At 33.2% G+C, this 13,086-nt stretch overlaps 1 pseudogene; it reads left to right on the plus strand.

Annotated features, from left to right (window-relative positions):
* Positions 1-10,523: 10,523 nt before the first annotated feature.
* Positions 10,524-12,795, plus strand: LOC143586859 (elongation factor Tu, chloroplastic-like; annotated as a pseudogene).
* Positions 12,796-13,086: the final 291 nt, after the last annotated feature.

The following is a 13,086-nucleotide window of genomic DNA, read 5'->3' on the forward strand; positions in this document are numbered from 1 at the left end:
GCTCTGATACCAACTAGTAAGGCCTCGGTCCCGGTGCCTTGCTTTGGCGTTTGATTTACTCATAAACACAGTTATAAATATCATAGTGAATTAAAACTTTTCGCGGAATAGATAAATGACAAACATTCATTACATAACTCTTAACATTTAGACAATATAAAACGTGTCTTTAAGTTCAAACATCAATAATTTAATTCTTCAAATGCCATCTTCTTTATTCTTCTGCCATGTGCCCCTCCTCAAGCCAGCTGTCTCATCCTACTCACTTGCACGCATATTAAAAGTCAGCTATGCTAAGTGAGTTTTAGTTAACATTCGTTAATTTCAAAACCAATAACCGACCCGTTTTAATTTTTTGGTTTTGTTTCTATTTAAATTTATATATTTTTAGTTATTATTAATTAATCTCAATTTTCGTTTCATGTATTTTATGTGATCATTTCTATGCAATTATATTTTCACCACCCTTGTAGTATTGCATACTCATTTAAAACATTCATAATCAATACCAAATATGCATATACATGTCCCATGCAATTTACTTGAATTATTATTGAACTACTACTACTACTGCTGCTGCTGCTGCTACTACTACTACTACTATAATAATTGTTATTATCATCATCTTTTCATATGTGACTTAACTAATAAGAACTAATGAATATTTTAATTAACTAAAATTCATTGAAAGAGTTAAACCTTTTAAAACTTTTGTTTTGATTTTACCTTAAATGTTCATACTTGTTCATAAGTTGTTCTTCATGATCATGTTACGTTGTTCCTCAGCAAAGCGTTCATCTTTTTTGGTTTTAAGAATCATTATTATCATGTATATCCAAGATAAACACTTTGATTTTCTAAATATTATATCAATTAAAACTAGTTATTTTTCAAAAACAAATATAAATATTATATAGATGTTATCCATTGATCATCATAAACTTATAAACCTTTTATTTTAAATATGATGATATATGCAAAATTGTTTTAATTAAAGATTTTTTATAATAGAACTAGTATACTTTATTTCTCTAAATAATTAATTGAGTAAACTAATTATTTTTTATTTTATTTCAACATAAACTAATATCTATAATTTCTTTAAAATAATTCATGCAAAAATATTTAAGTTAATTAATTACTAAATTAATTAATTATGTTACTAGAATTTATTAAAACGTTCAATCATAAATTGTTATTAATAAGGTTATATTAAATCATATATTAATAAAGTTATAACTGTTCATCTACAAATAATTCTTAAACTAATAAACATCAAATAATTTGTATAAAATTTAATTTCATTTTTTTTAAACTCATTTTAAATAAAAAATCACCAAGTCCCCTTTTGCCGTAAGTTAATGATATTAAAATAATGCATAATTCCTCAAACTGATATTATTTAACTTTTATAATCCCGATAGTTAGTCTTTAAATTTTGTGTATTCTTTTTAATTATAGTTTGTGAGGTTCTCGTTTCAATTTCCTTAAACGCGTTTTTGGTTATTATTTCAAGTTGCCTACAATCTCAAAGGTGAGTTTCTCACACCCCTTTTTTTAACGTTTTTATTACTTTTGGGGGTAACATATGTATCCTACAAAACTCAATTACTTACAATTTCGCGTGCAACTACAATTCGCTACATGGACATGTGTGTTTACTTGTTACTTGCTCAAAGATTACGTTCATGGATTTCTTCAATAAGTATGATCTTACGCCCCCATTTGTACTCAGGACCGTGTTTCGAGTGGAAAATGGACCCCGATCCGAGTACGTTGGTGCACAATCCCAACTGGAATGGACCTTCATTTATTCTTTAAACTTAGGACATTTGATTCGAGTGTAAAGAACCCTAATTTTCTTTTCACGAGTTTTTATGGAATTATATGGTTTTTATGTATTCTATCAAACTGTGTGAACTCACAAACTATTAAGTTACTTGAAATTATTTTATACATATGTTACAGGTATACTTATTAAAGGATGAAACAAGAGAAGACACTAGACTTAGGATTATTAATAAAGTATTTGATATGTTTAATTTCCTTGTAACTTTCCTATTTGCAAAACAACATGTTATTTGAATCGTCCATAAAATAATAATAATATTGTCACTTAATAGTGTCACATGTATTTTATGTGATCAATTCTATGCAATTATATTTTCACCACCCTTGTAGTATGGCATACTCATTTAAAACATTCATAATCAATATCAAATATGCATGTACATGTCCCATGCAATCTACTACTACTACTACTACTACTACTACTACTACTACTACTACTACTACTACTACTACCACTACCACTACCACTACCACTACCACTACCACTACCACCACCACCACCACCACCACCACCACCACCACCACCACTACGACTACAACGACGACGACGACTACGACGACGACGACCACCACCACCACCACTACTACTATTATTATTATAATTGTTATTATTATCATCTTTTCATATGTTACTTAACTAATAAGAACTAATGAATATTTTAATTAACTAAAATTCATTGAAAGATTTAAACCTTTTAAAAACCCCATTAAACTATTTTTAATTTGTGTTTTAGTTATATTAAACATACTTTAATTTCTTAAAGTCTATAAAATATAACCACTCTAAAAATTCACTATAAAAGGAGGGCTTATCCTTTATCTTTTTGACACCTCAATTCATTCTTTTCTTAAGCTTAAAAGCACTAACAAGTAAGTTTTTTATCATTTCATGCATTTTATTGCTTTTGTTTTGATTTTACCTTGAATGTTTATACTTGTTTATAAGTTGTTCTTCATGATCATGTTACTTTGATCATAAAAATCTTATATTTTGGTTTTAAGAATCATTATGATCATGTATATCCAAGATAAACACTTTGATTTTCTAAATATTATATCAAATTAAACTAGTTATTTTTCAAAAACAAATATAAATATTATCTAGATGTTATTATCCGTTGATCATCATAAACTTATAAACCTTTTATTTTAAATATGATGATATATGCAAAATGGTTTTAATTAAAGATTTCTTATAATAGAACTAGTATACTTGATTTCTCTAAATAATTAATTGAGTAAACTAATTATTTTTTATATTATTTCAACATAAACTAATATCTATAATTTCTTTAAAATAATTCATGCAAAAACATTTAATTAAATTAATTAGAAAATTAATTAATTATGTTACTAGAATTTATTAAAACGTTCAATCATAAATTGTTATTAATAAGGTTATATTAAATCATATATTAATAAAGTTATAATTGTTCATCTACAAATAATTCTTCAAATAATAAACATCAAATAATTTGTATAAAATTTAATTTCATTTTTGTTAAACTCATTTTAAATAAAAAATCACCAAGTCCCCTTTTGCCGTAAGTTAATGATATTAAAATAATGCTTAATTCCTCAAACTGATATTATTTAACTTTTATAATCCCGATAGTTAGTCTTTAAATTTTGTGTATTCTTTTTAATTATAATTTGTGAGGTTCTCGTTTCAATTTCCTTAAACGCGCTTTTGGTTATTATTTCAAGTTGCCTACAATCTCAAAGGTGAGTTTCTCACACCCCCTTTTTTTAACGTTTTTATTACTTTTGGGGGTAACATATGTATCCTACAAAACTCAATTACTTACGATTTCGCGTGCAACTACAATTCGCTACATGGACATGTGTGCTTACTTGTTACTTGCTCAAAGATTACGTGCATGGATTTCTTCAATAAGTATGATCATACGCCACCATTTGCACTCAGGACCGTGTTTCGAGTGGAAAATGGACCCCGATCCGAGTACGTTGGTGCACAATCCCAACTGGAAAGGACCTTCATTTATTCTTTAAACTCAGGACATTTGATTCGAGTGTAAAGAACCCTTATTTTCTTTTCACGAGTTTTTATGGAATTATATGGTTTTTATGTATTCTATCAAACTGTGTGAACTCACTAACTATTAAGTTACTTGAAATTATTTTATACATATGTTAAAGGTATGCTTATTAAAGGATGAAACAAGAGAAGACACTAGACTTCGAATTATTAATAAAGTATTTGATATGTTTAATTTCCTTGTAACTTTCCTATTTGCAAAACAACATGTTATTTGAATCGTCAATAAAATAATAATAATATTGTCACTTAATAGTGTCACATGTGTTTTGAACAATCTGTACGTCACACTCGGGCGTATTCCTCTTTAGCCGGGGTGTTACAAATAAGAAAACATACAATACATTCACATACTTAGACTGTTATCTTTCATACATACATACATACATACATGCATGCATGCATGCATGCATGCAATTCATGCATACATACATACATACTTTCATTCTTTCTTTCATACCTGCACTTTTACAATATATATATATATATATATATATATATATATATATATATATATATATATATATATGTATATAAAGGGAAATTCACCCTATAACCTTCGCAGTTATTATTAGGGTTTGTCTCATACATTCGCAGATGTTATTAGGTTCTATTCCCTATATTCGCAGATATTATTAGGGTCTGTTCCCTACATTCGTATATATTATTAGGGTATGTTTCCTACATTTGCAGATATTATTAGGGCTTGTTCCTAACATTTGCAGATATTATTAAGGTCTGTTCCCTACATTCGCAGATACTATTAGGGTATGTTCCCTTCTTACTCGTACAATCATACATACTTTCCTTTATACATATATCTTTATACTTTCATACATACTCTTAATCATTTCTATAGCATTCATATATCATTCATACATCATTTATAAAACAATCACATATCATATAATTACCACTTAAGGTAATTGTATTAACCATTCACATCAAGTATGCACACAACCCCGAACACATAACAAGGAAATGGAGCTAGAAACTCGCATGAGCTCGGTTCATTTCAGGGTTAATGGTAACTCCTTTCCTTAACTGGGCGCGGCTAACTGTATAACAATTACACGCATCAATTAACTATCGCTACCCATATCATATTTCTAGTTTATTATAGCCCTCAACGAACGGGGGTCCGGGGGCAGCGCCCCTAGCATCGGGGTCTAGGGGCAGAAGCCTTAGCAGGGTCCAAGGGGCAGAGCTGCTGGGGTCGAGCTGTCAGGTCAGCTTGGAAAAATTATATTTTTCATTAACGGTCATTTACTAAAATTTAATCTAAAACCCAAATTTCATAAAATACTTAATTAAAAATTTTATTCTAGTTAAGCTTCATTCGCTATATCATTCGTTATGACGAATGGTTCCATTTGTTATAAGGAATAGTTTGGTTCGTTGTCTCATCAAGGCGGATGAATGAATAATGAATGAACATGTCCATTCGTGACGTCTTTGAGACGAATGAGAGGTTCATTCGTTACAAGAGCATACAAGTGTATCTTACAACGAATGGCTTGATTCGCTGTCTTATAATGACGAATTGATGAATAATGAATGGCAAGTTCATTCGTGACTTCTAGGAGACTAATGAGAGGTTCATTCGTTACAAGGGCACACGAATGTATCTTATTCTTTATGATAGTTCAACGAATGACCAGCTATGTGCTTATTACAACGAATGAACATCAGTAGTTTGACTCAAATTGTCAAAGTCAAAATAGATATGAACATAAACAATCAACACCCACGAGCTCGGGTCTTTTCCTTCGGATCTTGGTTCGAGATAAATGAGGGTGTTTGTGTGTGCTTTTGAGAGTGTATGGAGGCTAAAGGATAAGAATGAGGGCTTTAGGGTTTTAGGGAGGTTTAAAGGGTTTATATTCCCTTAAGCCCATGGACCTAAGACCCATCACCATCCCTTATTCCATATTTTAAATGTCCAAGCCCACACTCTAATATTATTTATCTAAATTAGACAATAACACATTATTAAATAAACAAAATTTCTTATTTATTTATTGTTATCAAAAGTAGGATGTTGCATAAATACTATGAAATGCATCATCAATATCAAAATTTGATCCCTGAAGTGATCAATGTGAATATGAAGTCTAAACGAGCAAATACATTTGCAATGAGTAGCAAATGAATTACAAAATGCATTTACAAACACAAACGGCTCGAATTGAAGTAGGCATATTAAGAATATCATACAAAGAAATGTGGCAGACAAATCGGTTCCAAAGATAATACCCACGGAACAATACGAGCAGAACAAAGAAGTTGGCGTAATTTAGTTATCCTAGAAGATGTTGCATACAAAACATCCTGATAATGTTTTCTGTATGACCCCATAAGAGGTCAATATCTCAAAAGAAACTAATATGGAAACTCCAGAAGAGGTTATTGTCAAATAAGTGACAAATACGATTATAGAAACGAAATTGCCTCAGAAGAGGAATATAATGTTCCAGTGGAACACCGATATTAAATATAAATGAGATCTCTACAAATTATGTACAAAGTAGTACAATATGAAACCAAAACAAAACACGTGTCGATGAAATTTTTGCATATGCTATAGCAACAAATGTGATCGATGAAAACGATTACGCGCATAAAAGAGTGTAAAAGTACATACAAAGATATGATTTGCCAAAATGGCAAGATGCCTTAAAGGCTTAAACAATTCGCTCAAGCAAACCATTTTCGAACCTGAAGTTCGAACACTGATAGACGTCAAACCAATTGGTTAAATGGGCAAATTTATAATAAAAAGAAATGAAAAGAATATGCGAACAAGGCACAACTATTAACACAAGGGCTTTTCCAAATCATACTAGTTAAATATGAGGAAACTTTTATCCGATCTCTTTAGTGGATACGATAATCCCATGATATTTAATCAGCCTTGCATTCTCAAAAATACTTCAAATAAACAATTGAATATCGTCACTACTTAATTGTAGGAGACACTTGAAATGACATTCATATATAAATCCTTATAGGGTTAAAATGCACGAAGCATTAAAAAAACAAACCTCGAGATGTTTTGATATTAATATCAAGAAATTCCCGTCATATATATTATAATAAACAAATTATACATTATTAAAAGAGAGGTATAAGTTTGATAAAAATTTGGCGTGTCTAGTTATCAAAAGTTTGTTTTTTAATGTTCATATAATCGTAGTTTATAGTGTTCATCTAACGATCATCGAGAGTAATTTTCGAACTCTTATAAAGAGAATTTTGAAATGAAAAACATGGAAGTGACTAATTTTTTTCTCGACCAGCAGTTCGAGTCTATTTATATATCAAAATTGTCACTCTAGAAGTTCACTATAATTGCAGTTTACAATGATAATTTAAGCATAATCGAGAGGAACTGTTAAACTTTTAACGGGAGATTTTGAAACACACTGACACAAAAAAAATTATACATCGACCTGGAGTTCGAATTTATTTTCCGACAATCAAACTATATAGAAGATGTTAACATATTTTAATATGTGTAAAGTTTATTCGTTAAGCGCACTCATGATTATACAATCACTAAACAAACACAATGTTCCTCGCTGTCTCATAGAAAGGGCGAAGAAGTACTTGGTCCAGAAGTACTGTACTTAATCGTGAACGATGCAATAATATATCTAATATGATATTACATTCTTTGTATGTGTGCAAGAAGATTATGAGTTTAAACCCAACACGCAGACACATAAACGGAATAAAAACCTATATTCCGATATATTTGTAGATCACGATACTTATGTCTTCATTAAAATAATAATGATAAGTCTCATCTAGTTGGGTATTCTTATAATGAGTATGTATTAGATCAACTTGAAATATATGATCATTGTTAGTTTACGTGTTCACATACGATGACACAATATTTTTATCGCCAAGCAAGCCACAACATTATCAAATCATGGTGAATGTTCAACAATGTATGATATGGTCAAGAATATTTGCTTATAAGTTCAAAGATCCAACAAATACAAGAAGCGTGTAATTCATAAATATTGAAGGAAAAGACGACTCCATGAAGACAATGCAACTTACATAGTTCAAATAAAAAAAGACCACATCAAAGATCAAGTCAAACACTCATAATGGAAATCGAGTTCTACATGTTCAAAGACGTGTATTGGTTTGAGGAGGAGCATTATTGAGTTGCACTCTTTTCCCCTTGACTAAGTTTTATCCCATTGAGTTTTCTTAGCAAGGTTTTTAATGAGGCAACAAAATTGAGTATCAGTTTATTTTATTGGTCCTGAAGTACCAACTTTGCATCATCATGAAGTATGTTGTTAGTGTGTATAGTGAAAGGTAACATGTCTGAGGGTGAATGTTGTGAAACTCTCCGTTTAATACACTTAATACATGCATTATACCCCATTACATATTCATTATAGAGTCGGTTTCAATATCTATGTCTACTATATATATATATCTATCTTGTAATGGTTATATGTACACATGAATAATATATCTTTCATTCTCTATTCTCTCTAGTTTATAACACAATTGTATTAACTGTCTTGTCAAATATTTGAATGAGATTTGGAACCAAAGTAATATCCCTTTTGGATTGATTATCTCATACATGTATTTTTTTGTTTGTGTTATTCTAAGTTATTTTTTAAAGTTTAGAATGTGATCTCATTCATTTTAACCAAGTAGTTTTTACATCGAGTTATAAGGAAAAATGGCTACAAGCTGTGTCGCTAGTCTTTTTTAAATAGCGGAATTAAGTCACGTAAAAATTAAATTAACAAATCTCTGGGTCATATCATTACTATTCATGCCTCACTGAACTCGAATAAGTAATTTCATAGCCTCAGGCGCAAGAAAACCCAAAATGTCAAATGCAAATGGTATAAATACGTGTTGGTTGTTAATGCACACCTTCTCGTTCACTTTGTGTGAAACAACTTTTTACACAACCTGATCTACTGTGAAAACACAACTCTCCAAGCCTATCATAGAGGCACCATTTGTTAGATCCAGACACACATGTTTCTCTATCATCCATCTAATGACCAGAATACAAGTTGGTCTGAGTGTTAATCTCCCTTCCAAGGATTAGTCAAGAAATTCATATCTGTTTCTTTCTTGATGGAAATCCCGATGCTTTGGATTATGTAAAAATGAACATATGTAACAAAATTATGGTACTTGAACCCAAGAGCTCTCTACAACAAACCGCATGTTTCCTAAAGAAGTCCGAACACGCCTTGCGATATCTAGAAGAATGAGGTAATACTAGGATAGTCTGATCCTCCACTGACAACATATGTTGGCTTAACCCTTCCATAGGGATATTAAAAAGAAAATCTTAAGCATGTGGTGCTAAAGACACTCAAAAACGGTTTTTTTTTGCAAATCTGTCATGTCAAAATGTGCTTCTATGTTGTGGACAAGTTTACTAAAAGAGCACTCGTCAATACATGTTGAGCTTTTAAGTGTGTGTGTGTGGGAGAGGGGTGTTAGTATAACCGCTAAAGTCAAATCGTGGAATTGTATCATGTAGACAAGCTAAATCATAACCATAAACATAATCCATAACACAAATACCACTATCTCGTAGGATGTGGACCTGAAACACCCTAGATTGGTTCCTCTAGGCCCAAAAGGCATAGGATGAAACCTCTATAGCCGAATATAACCCACAACCTAAACTTAATAGGTAAGGTAGTAAGTCGCTTCTGGAGGTCTCTAAAGAATGTCCTCAACCGCTTGTCGCAATCCACAAAGAAGAATGATGCCTCCGTCACGTGTACAGGTTGGCTTGTCTTCAGTCCAAAGAAGAGTTTCTCAATGCCTATACAAGATCAAAGCAAGAGAATTTACTCTGGGGGTTACCTAGTTTTGGAAGATGACATATTAAAGCAAAACATTAGCAGCTCTATTTTTTGCCAGCCTACTAATAAACCTTGCGTCCTTGCTAATAGCCTACCAAGAAACTTCACCCCCAATAATGACCTCCCATTGTATACTAGGAATAAACCCTCACATAACTTCACATCATTAAATAAAAATCAAAATAGCTCAGTTTTCTTACTCTTTTAGTTCAAGGCCCAATATTGGATCTATTACTTTAATGAAATCCAACACTCTTGCTACCCATTAATATCATCAATGACAGTCCCATCATTAATATATCAAGTATGGAGAAAAAGCTTGCAATTGTCTCTAATCTGATGCAAAATGAGGTTCAAGATAAGAGTGAAAAGAAGTACCCCAATGGGTCTCTTTGTTGAATCCAATAGTGTACCATATAAGATCATCTGCAAAATATAGATTTTGTGGTTGTACGCATATGAATTCTACTAATAATGAAATAGAAGGGTACCTTATAGTTACCTCTTAAAGAAAGATTGATCTATCCACCATATCACACACATAAGAAAGATACACTATAAAGCATTGCAAGAAATTACACTCGTGACGGTCACTGATCAATACGCTTTTGACGTTGTGTTATATGATCCATGCTTCACCCGATACACCAACTCCAAACCGAAAATCATTAAGGCATGGTCATTTTTTAAACACCACCCTTCATAACAATCTTGCAAATTATGTTGAATGTATAATATGTAATTAATATAAATTACTAATTACTCTCGGTATTTTATTTAACAAACTTTATGTTTCTTGCATTTTTTTTTTCTTTTCTCTACTTCGCTTTTGCTACAACTCACAAAATCTTAGATGGTGTTTGTTTTTCATTAAAAGCGCTTCTCCATCTCTTTTGTCTGTGCCTCAGAGACGTTGTGCTCTGTAGTGTTTTTGTTTTTAGAAGACATTTCATTAAAAAATGTCTGCGTGTCCTCTTCTCCTAGAAGTCTTGCACCTATCACTTCTGACCTCTTATCCTCTTCTTCTTTTTTCATTCATCAGACAACACTCCATCCATCTTCTTTTTCACCAAATCCTATCTTCTCTGATGGCTTCACTCACGGCAGCAGCCACCACCACCACCGCCGTCAAATTCACATCATCACCACCTCTTACTAAACCCACCATTAAACTTCAACTTTCATCCACCTTCATTCCAAAACCCACAACAACCCTCTTCACCCAAAACCCTAAAACCCCAACCACCACCACCGTCCACCGCCGTACCCTCACCGTCCGCGCTGCTCGCGGTCAAATTCGAACGAACCAAACCCCGCGTCAACATCGGCACAATCGGCCACGTGGACCACGGCAAGACCACCATCACCGCCACCCACACCATGGCCTTAGTCTCCACCGGCGGCGGCATCGCCAAAAAATACGACGAAATCGGCGCCGCCCCCTGAAAAACCCGCCCGTGGCATCACAATTAGCATCGCCACTGTCGAATACGAGACCAAAAACCGACATTACGCACACGTCGACTGCCCCGGACACGCCGATTATGTTAAAAACTTGATCACGGGCGCTGTCCAAATGGACGGGGCCATATTAGTCATGTCCGGGGCAGACGGCCAATGCCGCAGACGAAAGAACATGTTTTGTTGGCCAAAGAAGTCGGCGTACCGAATATGGTTGGTTTTTTTTTAAAATAAACAGGGTCAAGTAGATGATGAGGAGTTACTTGAACTTGTCGAATTGGAAGTTTGAGGCATTGGTTTATGTGTTGAAGAAGGAAGAAGGTGGGAGGCATTCGCCGTTTTTTGCGAGGTATAGGCCGCGATTTTATATGGGGACGACTGATGTCACGGGGAAAGTGACTTCGTTCATGAATGATAAGGATGATGAGTCGAAGATGGTGATCGGGTCAAGATGGTCGTTGGGTTTGCGGTTTGCGATTAGAGAAGGTGGTAAGACCGCCGGTGCTGGTGTTATTCAGTCGATTATCGAGTGATTTTGTTTTTTAAAATGTATGCTAGTTCTTTAGTTTAATCAAGTTTTGGTTTGATGTTGCTATGTTATATTATGTTATTATTATGAGCTGCATTATTATTATAATAAAGATTTTGATTTGTTTCATATTATAAGTTGCTACAAAGGCATGTATGTTTTATTTTAGCAGTTTGTAGACGTTAAAAAACAAACAATCTTCTTCTTGCAGACTACAGAGGTTTAGTCAATCTCTCCTGCTACAAATGTCTGCAGATGTGGTCCGCAGACTGAAGACATTTTACCTCTTAAAAAACAAACACTACCTTAGTCTGTCTTAGGCCCTCTTCCTCCATGTCCTTTGGGTGGCACCAATCTTATTATCTTCCCCCTCTTCTGACTTCGAGTACAGATTGTATAGTCATTAGTCATGTTGTCATAGTCGTAAATCCCACAACATATCTTTGACGACATGGCTATTGTTGTTGTTGCTATGACTCTAGCGTGTCAACCATTGCCGTTGATGGGTATACTATTTTTTTGAACCACCATAATCTAATTGTATCCTACTCCAACCTAAATCAAATCCACCGCTTAATTAAGGATGCTAGAACCAAACATCTCTTGAGTGAGGAGCATACACCGTTGCTTTGCCCCTAGACATGGTTCTAAGAATATAATTTTTCGTTTTCATTTATCTTTCGTTGATTTTATTTCTTTTTATTAATATTTCCTTATTTTAATATTATTCTTGTCTTATTAGGCCTTTCACAAATACTAAACTCACAATTCCTCATTGTGATTTTAACTATTATCTAAACACTTTTATCCAATAAAGTCACACTAATTTGTCAATGGGTTAAACCTTTGTTTACTTTAAGTTAAGATCAACAATAAATTAAAGAACACAAAGTCCATCCAACATGACATCCCAAAAGCAATTAGAAAATGATTACGTATAAATTAAAAGACCCCATAAGTCCACTCAAATGAGGCCATATTACGACTTCAAGCCGGAGGTAGACTCTTTGACGGATTGGCCACTCAACATAGACATATTAGGGGAAGAAGCACCACCACCAGGTAATGGGTGGTTGTTTGTGGTGGAAGAACGGTGGCAGGTGGTGGTGACGGTGGAGATAGCGGTGGCTAGTGAAATTGGCATTAGACATAGACCTTTTCCTTGTAAGTATTGCATGGCTGACCCCATATTTTCCTCCATTAGCTTCACTACCTGATTCTCCGCTACCGTCATTGTGTCGTTGTTCGAAGACGACGATGCGGTTCCATTGGCAACGCCTGCTTGTACACCTTGACCTCCCTGTAGTCAAATA

This window comes from Bidens hawaiensis, unplaced genomic scaffold, assembly GCF_021521415.1.
Source record: "Bidens hawaiensis isolate Kalapana, Puna unplaced genomic scaffold, B.hawaiensis_p1.1 tig00035020_1, whole genome shotgun sequence".
NCBI lineage: Eukaryota > Viridiplantae > Streptophyta > Magnoliopsida > Asterales > Asteraceae > Bidens > Bidens hawaiensis.